Source organism: Diadema antillarum, unplaced genomic scaffold, assembly GCF_040938485.1.
Source record: "Diadema antillarum isolate AM-2024a unplaced genomic scaffold, OU_Dant_1.0 seq00001368_RagTag, whole genome shotgun sequence".
Classification (NCBI taxonomy): domain Eukaryota; kingdom Metazoa; phylum Echinodermata; class Echinoidea; order Diadematoida; family Diadematidae; genus Diadema; species Diadema antillarum.
The window spans coordinates 248105-262279 of NW_027272130.1; positions in this window are offsets into that span (position 1 = coordinate 248105).

Genomic DNA, 14175 nt, shown 5'->3' on the forward strand with positions numbered 1-14175 from the left:
GAGGAGACTTTCCAAAAAGAGGCCTTTATAGAATTGACCATGTCCTTTCTGTGTAACGCGAGTTACCAAAATTAAATGATTCAAGAATCCCAACATGTTTGTCCTTAATTTTTCTTTTTGGATTCATTTAGTTGGTGTATGTCTACTTAACCTATGATGACAAAAGTAACATGTAGATCCTTCCAATTACAAAGATACTGGCACATTATCCCATAAATGTACCCATTATTTGTAACGCGAGTTACCGTGGAATTGTCCATAGGCTCTTTTTATCACTCTGATAATTAGTACCATAATTAAGAGCTCAAACAAATTATCTCGCCAACTGATTTGCCGCCGATACCATCAATATGAATAAAACGGGAAATAGTTTAGTGTCAATTTCAGACCTCATTCTGTGATGTTCGGAAACAAATTCATCATCAAATGCCCCACTTTGCTCAGTGCATGGTTTTGGACAAGATATGAACATACTGTTGTATTGAAATCTTTGTGAAATAAGTACGAACATTTTCAATTTGTAGTGCTTTTCTCCACAACATCTCCCTAGTCCAGAGGAATCGTCACACACCTACTTCTAAATCACAAACAATATACCCTGCCTATCCAACGCACCAGCCGGTTTTGAAGCAATATATTTATGTAAGATATGATAGATAAGTCTTTTTTTAAGCCATTCTAGTACCTTAACTGCTCAACCACATCCAAGGTCACATGCTCGTATCTTAATCATTCTAGTCTCTACAAACTCTCTTGTAAAAATATGCTGAAGTCCGGCATCAACCTTATCTCAAACAATAATAACAATACCTTTCTCATGTCTATTACAAAATCGGTACAGTGTATACCCACTGTGTAAGAAAAAGTAACTTACAAAGCAGTCGTAGGTGATGAAGTTTTATCCATCTCAAGTCTGTCGAAATAAAAGAGAACTTGTTTTCTATTAAGAGCGAGATCTTAGTGTATACGGATTGACAAACACCATCCACTCAAGCAAGTACATCATCCTCACCTTCAATAGTGGAAGTACCAAGTCGAAATGGTCCTAACATAGTAGATATAAAGTAAGTATCAAGTGCGTATGTCTTTTTATGATAATATATTAGGACAACAAATGGTGTAAGGAAACATTTATACACGTTTTTTAGTATTCAATGAGTAGGTTCAAAAATTGTTTGTCACATTCTACATGATGACATTCCATTAGTCCATCTGACTTAATGACCTATATATGACGTCTTTTATTGCTATTCTTTAATACACTATTATTACCCTAACCAAATTTTACCTACGAGCTAAAATTTTTTAATTATGCATGATTTATCCCATCGAACTCTTAAAAACAGGACAGAATCATTGACGTATGTTCCCAAAATAACTCAATATGGCAAATACAATGTAATTGAATAAATGAAACCAAAATAACCCTTGATTCAGTATTATTTTAACGCTTTCCCGTAGCTCCTACGATCTTGCCTTGGATGATCCACTTCCCCATTTTCGTATGTATGTAGATGGCAGATTCAGTCATCGGAGATGCTCAACAGAGAGGTGAAAAGAGAGAAAAAAAAATATAGAGCCAGACTAAGATGGACAGAAATATAGACAAGTATGTGCTTTCCATCATAAAATACGGACCACTACACATACTTGCGAAACGCCATGCATCCACATGGGCGACTGTACATGTTGAAGAGCATTCGGAGTCGCCGGCTTTCACAGCCACCTGCCTCGGTGGCCAGACTGGAAGAGGCATGTAATGTCACACCGAAGAGATATATGGGTATCACAAACACTGCCACAAAATGCCCACAAATCACCTAGATCGATTGTTTGAGCCTTCGAATGAGAAAGTTCCATCAACATCTCGTCATGCTAGATGTTTATGTATTAGAGTTATATTCACACTAGACTGCATCTTTTGCCAAAAAAAAAAAGGACCAGAATCAGTGAAAGTGAAAGGCTCCAAAACTAACATCTTTGTTTGAATTCGGTGGTGGCAGTCTGTTGCTGAAACTGCAGACACGCTCGGAGATAAACAGTTTTTGTTGAGGAAACGAGGAGTTTACCTGTTTGCAGCAAGGTACCGCAAAAGCTGCAGAAGAAGGTCCGTTGCAAGGAGCAAGCACAGGGACTTGGAGTCGGGGATAAACAAAGAAGAGAAAGACAGACCGAAGAAAATGGAGGAGGCACACATGAGGCATTTGCAGGTGTCGGCCTATGCAAAGTTGTAGATGATGAGATATGAAACAAATCAAGGATATTTAGTAAGACGAGCAGGTTGGTTCAGTCAATGGGGCAGGATATCTGCCGAGCAGCAACGAACGGGTAGTGGAAAATGACGAAACACATCTTGCTGCATGTGCATGACCCTCAGACATCTTTTCCGCAGTGCCCATTTGATCACCTTGATGAATCGTTTCGGTCATTCGGAGAGCTATTTATTCTCTCTCGAGCTTGAAACTGCCATCTGACAAGCACTCCAAGAATCATTCAGTCTTTTGTCCAGACAGATAGTCCGTAACTCTGCTGAACCCACACTATTCCATTCAGACTGTGACAACTTTGATGAGTTTGTGTGAAGTCTTATGGGTTCAGGTTCTATCCATAGAGCTCATGGGACTATGATGCAGGAAGTTTCCTCACGTAAATCTGGCCCAGATTTAAATGTGTCAGACTATCTTTGTTGACTTCCAAACAGTGTTCCTCGGCCATCAAGCATGAAAAAGCACTCCCAAAATGCTATGTCATTCTCAAAGCCTGTCCAGAATTTCGGGTACAGCACTCGAAGGATAATGATTGCGATGAACTTTCAAACAGTCCGTGAGGAAGGATATGATGTGGATTCGCACTCGAAAATCCAGCAGTCACAGTGGTCAAGATGTACCTGGTTGGGATGGATTTTTTCGTCTACAGGCGAAATCCCTGAAGGTCTGACAATAGTTGACTACTATCCTGTGATAAGTCCCCCAATAACAGACTTCAGAACCATACAGGAGTATTTGAGAGCAGCTGAAAAAGCAAGCTGTGACGTTGGTCAGGAATATGTCATCACTACGTTCGACCTCGGAATATGCATGAAGGCCTACCCCACCTTGTGCAGCAATCCTGCTAGGTACAAGAATACCATCAGATTAACCGGCATATTTCACGTCCTTTGTGGTTACTTAAAACACACACACACACACACATATGGGTAAGAAGATGGGAGGATTTGGACTGCAAGATACCCTAATTGAATGCGGTATGATGTCTTCCGGTTCAATGAAAGGAGTAATGACAGGGAAGAACTGTGAAAGGAGTTTGCACTGTCACAAGGCAATGTAAGTTTTGTTGGAGTGCTTGGAAAGCTCCTTCTGGAAGAGTTCCTGTCAGCTGCTGGAAAAAAAAACAAAAAACACTGCTCTCAGACATCCCGGAGACATCAAAGAGGAATTTGGAGCACTCTTACAATCACAAACAAGCATGAAACTCGAGGAAGTCCTGGGGGACGCACATCTCACCACATTGCTAGCATAACATTAAAGCTTCACAGCCGATGTACGAAAGGAGTCGCTTGGAAAGACTGCACAATTTCGGTTGTCGTATATGGATTGATTGTGGAATACAGTCTCTTTGATAAGGTCAGTAAAAGAGAACAATTTTGCCCTGTACGTGCATTGCTTGGTTGGCCAGCCTGACCTGACCTGTTCTTCACCTTTAAGGGCCATATATACTCACGTTAGTTGACCTACCTTGCAGTATTCTTGGCCAACATTGAAGATTCACATCCAGGTGCTCTGACCTCGCTTGAGAGGTGCAATGAGTGTTGGACGGTCCTACATATCAAGTAGCAGATGTTACGTGGACAAGACCATCGAGGAAGCGATCATGAAACACACCACATCCCGAGGTGGAGCTGGAAGTGGCGTCGGGCTTTCTGGCATTACAGAGAACTACAGCGCGTATCAGAGATGGAAGAGGACCTCAACAGAAAAGAGCACGCCTTCTCTCGGAAACTCTCAGCCTCGCAGACATGACTTCTGACACTGGACAGGGAACCAAACACCGTGATCAACGGCCAAGTAAGACCAGGAAAGGCGAGGCATCCGTACAGAAAACTATCTCTGCGATGAAGAGTTTTCGTAATCCATTTGATGTTGATGATAAAAGTGGGCTATATGTACTATCTTCTAAAGCACGAATTCCTGGAGATGTTGAGAAAGATGTCATGCGTGCGATTACAGTGGGGAAAGAGGAGTTCGTCAATAAACGACTAGAGAAAATGACGGGATTCTCTGATCCTATCAAGAATCTAAAGCTCAAGACTATGGCCTCAACAACGAAAATTGTGAAGCTAAAAACTTCACATAGACAGCTCGTAGAATATAAGCTACAAAGTAACATTGCTTTTCAGCACATGGTTAAAGCTGAACAAGCTGGAAGACAACTCAATCTTCGGGAAATTATGAAGTTCTCACTGACGCTTGTTTCTTATTCTATAGATACTTCAGACATTTTATTTTAGTCAGGAGCCAGGTTTCCACACCCGCCAAAAATACCTGTAATTCATATCAAATGTTTTTATAAACGCACACCTAATTTATTGGTGCAATTCCACCATTTCAAATACAATTTACTAAGGTTTATCACTTGTCATCACAATAAAATGGAAACATTTATGGTTGAAATAGTCCATATCAGCTGTAATCATCATGGCAATGGTGAAGTCAGACATTTTAAGCCCTTTATAAGACACATTTTGAATACGTCCGCATGTTGTGTAATTATATGGTTGCCTTACTTCAAACTTCAGATATCAGTTTGTTTACTCGATGCAGAAATTCGAGTTGATAATAATCTTAAATGATTTCATGTTGTAGAAGTCATGATTCAAATGAGCTGAATCTCAGATACTGCTAGCTGGGTGTCGAAATCTGGTGTTAGTGCACGCTTAGCAGTAATTTACCAAACTGTCAACAAAAATGCATTTTACTCAAAATTTAGACAACACATAGGATGGGTTAACTTCAGGTACGATGAATTCAGACATTCATGCTTTGAAATATTATATTCACTGCTGGAAATTTAGTACCAAAATCACAAATTTTGTTGAATTCAGAGCTCGTTTGAAGGGTATTAACTGTGCAGAATTTATGAACGTTCCATGAATGTTCTTGTGCACTAAATGCAAATGTCCCATACGTAAGTTGAGCAATGTCCCATACGTAAGGTGTACTTTCGTTAATTCAATCAACTTCATAAAAATTTGTTTCATGCTTTTGCAGTGAAACTTTGCTGAAAGATATTTCAGTATTTGTCCCTTTCTTCACTTCTAGACAGAAGTCGATCAGTATGGTACTTTCAGAAAATTTTCAATTCAAACTTATTTTGAAAAATCCAGTTTTTCTCTGGTCCCATACGTAAGTTGCCATATTTTTCTCTATAAAATACTTATCCCAAGTCCAAATGACATCGAACTAAAACACAATATTCTTCTCAGGAATATCGGTCCTACTGATGATAATCAGTAAAATCCAAGTGCTCCTTCATTACTTTTCAGAGGTTTGAAATCTCTGAATGTCCCATACTTAAGGTGCCCGATATCTTGGACTTGCCCACTAGTGTTAATTCGAGGTCTCTTAACCAATATTGGTTCATGGCAAGAGTGAACTAGTCTTCATTTTTACAAGATCTTTAGAAATCATGTTCATGACCTTGATAAGTCATGACATATTCTGCGGGTATGTGCAGTTGAAATATTAAAATTCATATCAAAAGAAAAAGTATTCTAGTAGGGTTTTTCTTTTGCTATCTATTCCAGTAATGACAGAGTTACCTGCTGTCACTTCAACTGAATTTTCAGTAAGACCTGTAATGTGTTCTTTGATGAGCACCACAAACACAATTGGTTTGATTTTTTTGATTTTTTTTTTCATTTGAGGCAATATTACCTGCTGAATAGTGTACTGTACCTAAAATGACACTCAGAGAATCCCATTCCCTTGGACAAAGTCATTTTGTACAGAGGTCGTAGTTGAAAATGGTAACTGAATTAAGAAAATGTCCAATATAAAAACGTTAAAACGAGGAATGTTAATTGAAGACCAGCTGCACAGCCTGTCATGAAAATAAGAAAATACAAGTAGAAATAAATATAGATTCTATATTTTCCTTTCTTGACTCAATAATGCTGTTTTTACACCCTCCCTGAGGTCAACTGAATAGGAGAGGCAGATATATAAACATATCTTTCAGATTAGGTGCAAAGATAATCATTAGCCAAACAAATGTAAGTACATATAGCATCCATGTCAAAAGGTTTTCCCATTCACTTTGCATGTAATGTCCCATACGTAAGACATTTGTCCCATGCGTAAGCAAAATCTTATTAGTTATAAGATGAAGGACAAACTAAATTTCAACATTTAGTTTCGCAAATCTGGAGTTAAGATGAATGAATTAGAACTTCCTAAAGTATGATTGATCAATGTTAGCAATCTTCAGAAAAAACTTTAAAAAAAATATAATCAAATCCTTACGTATTAAAAGGGACACGTCCGTCTGGGAAAATGCATAATTTGCATAATTAGTCTGCTGACTTTGACTTACCAATTGGAAATTATACTAGCTCATACAGGGGTCATGTCCATAAAGGAACTAGGTCAAGAACATATTCAGCTGACTTTTGATTAATATTTTTCATTTGTCCCATACGTAAGGTTTGTTTTTCATTTACGCAAATTAAGTCAGTATTTCTCGCATAAATTTGCATGATTCAATATTTACTTTGATGGAAATATACAATTTACCTCTTTGGCTACAACATGATCTCAATATTTTTTTTTTTTTTTTATTAAATCAAGATGAATTTTGAGCATCTGAGGGGACATTATCTTGGACTTGTCCAAATGAAGATATTTGCGATTAAAGGTCAAGAAAAATAAAGAGAATACATGAACTAAGAAAAATGTTGCTTCTCTTGACCATAACTTAAAAAAGGACCTTTCATATGTAGTGACCAATATATCATTTAAAAGGCATTATTTAGAACTTTATGACAGACACCGTACTTTAAAATCTTCAAAAGTGGACTTATCGGTATTTGCGAACAAACTCTTCATATATATATATATATATACGTAAAAAAGTTACGCTGTCCACATGATTGATTAAGGACGGAAGGACGGACAACATGAAAACATTATGCCTCCGGTGTCACATCGTGGCGGTGGTAGAAATTTGAAAAAAAAAATACTTACAGTCGATATACAAACTGGTGTAATTTGCATAGCGGCGTCCCTCCAGATTCACTTGGCAAGAGTAGCGTCCCTCATCCGCCATTTCCAGTTTGGTGATGACGAGGCTAAAATCATGTGATATGTTGAACCGTTCAGCCCTGCTTTCAAAGAGCCCATTTATGAATGTCGCCTTGGGCGTCCTCTCCTGCTGACGCGGGATACCCTCCTTGTTCCAATACACAATGCTAGGCTCCCCCTGGATGTCACAAGGCAGTCGAATGTTTTCCCCTTTCCATCCCCGGACAATTGGGTCAGTTCCTACCTCAGAGGCTAGACGATAGAAATGCGGGTAGGGTGTCACGCTAGTTGCATGTACCATGTTTATAACAACAACAAGAAATCGCCACACTTTAATTTTGCCGTAGTTCTGATAACAATTATGGTTACATTAACTCTTGATATGTGCTTCATTATTCTGTGACAGCAACGTTATCATCCTTCCGGAAAAAAAAAATGATGTTAACAGATTAAGATGCAACTTTCATAATGTTTTCTTCCACTCAACACGTAAAAAAGCAAAGTTGTAGAAAAAATGCTTCAGGCTTTACTGCGATGTGTATAGTTTTTTGACAAATCTAGGATTAATATTTTTTTGGATCGGTTTAGGAGCGTTCGTGCGTTTGAGCAGACTATGCGAATCTGGCTCGCCGCCGACTTAGTAGGGAGTGAGAAAGAGGCATATAAAGAGTGACCCGAGTATCGCACGGTCTTCTTCCATGCATTCACTTTGCAGACTACCTTAGCCATACAGGCACCTAGGACTTAGCCGTACCTGTAACTTAGCCAACTCAAGGGGGGGGGGGGGGGAGGTAACGGAGGCATCTTTGCCTCCAGTGAGCATGATACCCGTATGCATTCTATCAAGGCGGTGAAAATACCTGCAAAGAACACTGCATTTAGAAAATGTGATTAGCAGTAGACAATACATTTACTTTTTTATTGGACACTTCCAAATACACAAATACTGTATCACGGATTCAAATGTAGCCTATAGGCCTATATTCAAGGGGGCACTACAATTTAAATAAAAAATGATTTTTTGCAAGATACCCTAATTGAATGCGGTATGATGTCTTCCGGTTCAATGAAAGGAGTAATGACAGGGAAGAACTGTGAAAGGAGTTTGCACTGTCACAAGGCAATGTAAGTTTTGTTGGAGTGCTTGGAAAGCTCCTTCTGAAAGAGTTCCTGTCAGCTGCTGGAAAAAAAAAAAACACTGCTCTCAGACATCCCGGAGACATCAAAGAGGAATTTGGAGCACTCTTACAATCACAAACAAGCATGAAACTCGAGGAAGTCCTGGGGGACGCACATCTCACCACATTGCTAGCATAACATTAAAGCTTCACAGCCGATGTACGAAAGGAGTCGCTTGGAAAGACTGCACAATTTCGGTTGTAGGCATTTTTGTACTTCCAATCACTTGTAGGTATCAGGTAACCATGGTAACCATGCACAATATTGCACATTGCAATGTATATCATTGACTTGCTGACATCTAGCTCTAGCAACATTTACATATATGGATTTATGATGTTCACACTGCAAAAAGTCCGGTGTTAAATAGTGAACACCGAGCTGGTGTTAAATTTTCGGTGTTCATTTATGGTGTTAAATTAACACCTACGGGTGTCATTTCCAAATTTTAAACTGTTTTTTGAAGAGTTTCTTAGTAACTGCACTTCTTATTGATTTTTAATTTAAACAAGACCATCAAGAATTTTACATTAAAATACTAGATTTTTGAAAAAATGTGAAAATAAATTTACACCAAAGTAACACCAGCTGGTGTGGTCTCTTATTGAAGCTGGACGGGTGTTAAACCATTGATATTAACACCAACAAATATCAAATCAACACCATGTGGTGTCATTTTTGAATTAACACCAGTACAGTGTCAAAATAACACCAGGTGCAGTGTCAAATTAACACCACGAAGTGTCAGGTGAACACTTTTCAACACCATCACAGTGCATTTTTAACACCTGTGGGTGTGGTCCTTTATTGAAGTTTGATCGGTGTTAGATTTAACACCCGTGGTGTTAAATCTAACACCGATGTTTTTACAGGGCATGGTGTAGTGCCCACAAATAGAAAGGCATCATTCCGTTACAGTTTATATAATTTCGTTATCCGATTGATGGCAGGAAGGGCCTGTTGTATTAGACAAGGCAATCGCCAAATTGTGTCTCGCCCATTCGCGTACAAGGAATTAATATTTTTTATAAATCCCAGAAGTTAATTGACCTGCTTATGACCTTTGACCTTGTGGTGACCTTCAACACCCTAAGGGACATTTACCATCCAAGTTTGGTCACAAACGGACAAAGGGATCAAAAGTAATGAGCCATTAATCGAAACGCGCCATAAAAACTTAACATTGGGCCCTAAAAATTTGTTGACCCCTTTCTGTGACCTTTGCCCTTGTGATGACCTTTAACTTCCCAAGGGACATCTACCGTCCAAGTTTGGTCATAAATGGACATAGGGATCAAAAGTTATGAGCCACAATTGAAACGTGCCCTAAAAACATAACATTGGGCCCTAAAAGTTTGTTAATCCCTGTCTGTGACCTTTAACCTTGTGACGACCTTCACCTCCCCAAGGGACATCTTCCATCCAAGTTTGGTCACAAACGGACAAAGGAATCAAAAGTTATGAGCCATAAACTAAATGCGCCCTAAAAACTTAACATTGGGCCCTAAAAGTTTGTTGACCCCCGTCTGTAACCTTTGACCTTGTGGTTACCTTTAACTTCCCAAGAGACATCTACCATCACCCAAGTTTGATTGCCATTGTAGCAACATGTGCTGAGTTACGTGTGATAAGAGTCTTGCAAGTAAACTTTAACGTATGACCTCAAATGACCTTTGACCTTATCCTGTGACCTCTTACGGCACCATAACATGAAGGTACCCCTAGTGCATCCATCACCCAAGTTTGATTGCCATTGTAGCAACATGTGTCGAGCTACGTGTGATAAGAGAGTCTTGCAAGTAAACTTTAACGTATGACCTCAAATGACCTTTGACCTTATCCTGTGACCTCCAACGGCACCATAACATGAAGGTACCCCCATTGCATCTATGACCCAAGTTAGCTTGTAATAAAAGCAACTTATGTGAAGTTATTTGTCAAAAGAGAGTCTTGCAGGTAAACTTTAACATAGAAAAGAGAGTCTTGCACATACTCTTTAATATATGACCTCAAATGACCTTTGACCTCATCACATGACCTCCGACAACACCATAACATGAAGATACCCCTAGTGCTTCTATCACCCAAGTGTGGCTGCCATTGCTGTAACAGTTGCCAAGTTATGCATCATAAGAGAGTCTTGCAGGTAAACTTTAAAGGCCCCGTCACACTACGTATAAATCAGCGAATGCCTAGCGGATTGGCAAAGTCCAGATACGCTCAAATCCGCTCGAATTCGCAAGCAAAATGTGGTTTTCGAACGTTCATCTAACGAATGATGAGCATATGCTAACCGTGTTACGAGCGGATAAAGTAACGAATAAAAGCGAATGCGTACAGTCCAGCCAACGGATGCTTTGCGGACAAAGCGAATGGGCAGCGAATGCCCAACATGTGCAGAGCGATACTGCGGCGTTCACGTGACGGATTTCGGCTGACGCACACTTCACCAAATCATTTTGAGCAGTGACAATGTCAAGTAATCTTGTGACTGTGAAAATGGCCCCCGAAAGAAGGATGCAGAAGTCACCACCAAGTACTAGTACTCCTGGGGGGGGGGGGGTGTTTCATCAATTTAGTCAGCGCTGACAAGTTGTCAGTTTCTGACAATTTCAGCAAATTCATCGGTTTTGATTTGCTGAGATCCTCTGGTCACTGACTGTTACTATGGTGATTGTCAGAGACTGACAACTTGTCAGCGCTGACAACTTTAATGAAACGGTGCCCTGATGTCACTACCCTCGACAGTCCTCAAGATTCCCCTATTAAAGTGCACTTCCTTCGATGAACTCGTTGACGCATGATGTTGGTAGTCCAACATCCTCCATTGCGTCTGGTGCCTCCAACTGGAGTCGAAATTTCACAATTCCAAATTTCCATGCAGAGATTCTCATTTACTACAGGTTGACTTTTATAGCAGCGGTTTTAGAATAATGTCCTCGATACAAGTACTACAAGTGCGGTTATCTACCATTTATTACTTCATGCCAGAATACGTGTAATGAAATGTTCTGTAGGGGGTGTGCCACAGCGGATAAGACTCCCGACTCCCGAACCGACGACCCGGGTTCGAATACCGTCCAGTCCTTACCTCCTTAGGCAAGATGTTTTACCTACGATATCCTTCTCGACCCAGGTGTAAATGGGTACCTGGCAACGCTAGGGTAGTAATAATGCCAGGGCCACTGGTAGAGCAGTGGCAACACTGAAGAGGCTACCCTGGGTAAATAAGACCTTTTTCTTTTGTTATTATTATCATTATTATTATTATGTGTGCTAAGAATATCTATTTGTTTTTTCCTAATATACGTTAAATTAACGTGTGTTGCTGTGCAGATTTGGTGGGCGAATTTGGACGAACGGCGGACGAATAAGAAACGCACGCAGAGCGACCAAAACTTTCGATCAGCGGATGCTAAGCGAACACAGAGCGGATTGTCATTCCGTTCGTCATCCGCTCAAGATTTTGGACATGTCCAAAATCAAAATTTGGCTCTGGCGGATCTCTGCGAATCTCTGCGAACAGCTGGCGGATACAGCGAACGCCAAGCGGGTCACGAACGACGAGCAACGGATGTGAGCGTATCTCCAAATTTTCAGATCCGCTGGGCATTCGTTGGTTCGATCCGCTCTAGTGTGACGGGGGCTTAAAGGTAGGGGATACCTTTTACAGACCTCCAAAATGCAGCAAAACATTAAATATGAACCTCAGGGGACTTGCTTAGGCCACTGCTTAGAAATTTGGAAGTCAACAGTTATCTAAAATTTGAATAATGCACAAAACTCAACTACTCAGTAGTTCTGTGTGTCAGCCACACTTAAGCCTTTTTGTTGCATTCTTCTGTATTTGTGATCTATAAACACAAATCTAAAATTACAAGAGCTGATGTAATAACATATAGAGTGTGTGGTAAGAATGTATATAGAAATGTTTGTAAGTGTTGATGAACTTTCTTCACAAAATATACATGATGGACACACATGCAGTACATGGGTCTGCAAAGGTAGCCTAGTAATGTGCTGGAATTTACGGTGAGCCCCGAAAACAATTCAATTCAAAATCTAACCGTCAAAAAATGTACTAAATGTTACCTTCCACTTTCAATACTTTATGGGAGTTTCTAAAATGATATTCTCTTCAACATACCACTGTATTTATACAACTCTTCATTTAAGGCGTGCAAATGGGATTCCCTACCTTTAACATTTGTGACGGACGACGGACGACGGACGGACGACGGACGGACGCCATTTGGATCCCTTAGTCTCGCCTTCACCTCCGGTGGGCGAGACAAAAAAGAAATAATAAAATGATCTGAACAAAATCCATTTAAATTGAAGAGACAATCAATGATGGAAGTATGCATCAATAATATACTGTCCATGTTCTACATATTTCAGCCAAACTACTCCCCAAGTCAGCGTTGAACACGTGACTAAGTTTTCTGGTTATTCCGTGGAACATTACACAAATGTATTTGGCGTGATAGTGGAAGTACCTCTGCATGTTACTAAACACATGTATTCAGAAAAATGTAAAGCCATCACACTGGTATACAGAGTGAAAGAAATTAACCACAATTCCCTGACTTGTAATTTCGATGGCGTGGGATTGCCCTTTGTCCTTATCTACAGTGAAAAAAAAGTCAAAAAGTTGCAGTTTCGCGTCACATGTAGAAATGTGAAGATCCGCATCTATTATTAAATGGAAGACGTTCTTTTATCCAAGTGTAAGCCTGCTGCATCACAAAACCAACAAAAAATCGTCAGACATAGATTTAGTTTGGGACAGATTCATAAAAAAACAACACTACAAAATTTAAAATAATGCATGATTCAATTCAACTGGACCATCCAATCTTGTTTCAATAATAATAACAATGATAATATTAATAATAATGTGGCAACCCAGAAATGAGCATCCCAAACAGTGAATATGACAAACTTAGTAAGTTAACCCCCCCTCCCCCCTACAAATTTTGTTTGAAAACATTTTGATAACAATAATGCACATCAGTCAGAGGTATAAATAGGGAAATTTACCGTCACAATTCTGTTTCACCCACCCCTGAAATCACAGTGGAATTTACCCAGTCACTTCAAATTCTAAGAAAACTGACTCCATCCCGACGGATGTGGTTTTGAGCTCCACACATTCATTCCCGCATTCATTGTGACTGGACGTCATTCTTCCTTTCTTTCAGGTAAGAAATCTGACTTTTATTCCTGTTCAATTATTCTAAATCATTTATTTTCTTTGAGGGTAAATTCTGGGATATTTAGTGTTCTGTAGCTGAATTGCAGGGTTCGTCCTTCAGGAAAAGAGGAATTTAGATCACAAATGGTGTTCTCAGTGAAGTTATTGAATAGTTATGTATGATTGTTTAATACCGGATATGATTGCTTGATTATGATGTGCTAGTGATTATATAAATATGAGTGTTCGTGTCATTATATTTCGGTAGTGATTTAACCGCTTTCATTATAAACTAGAAATGTCGCTATGGCGACTGGTATGCCTCCGCCATAATGCATGATTCTCCTAATAGGTCTATAGTACATGTGTACAATGTGTGATTACATTTTCATAAAATTGGCAAAATTTTAAAATGACATGTTTGTCACAAATGTATCGAATGTTCACCTTTTTTGACCTATGTTTAATTGGATGAATAGGAGAGCATGTATTTGGGGATTT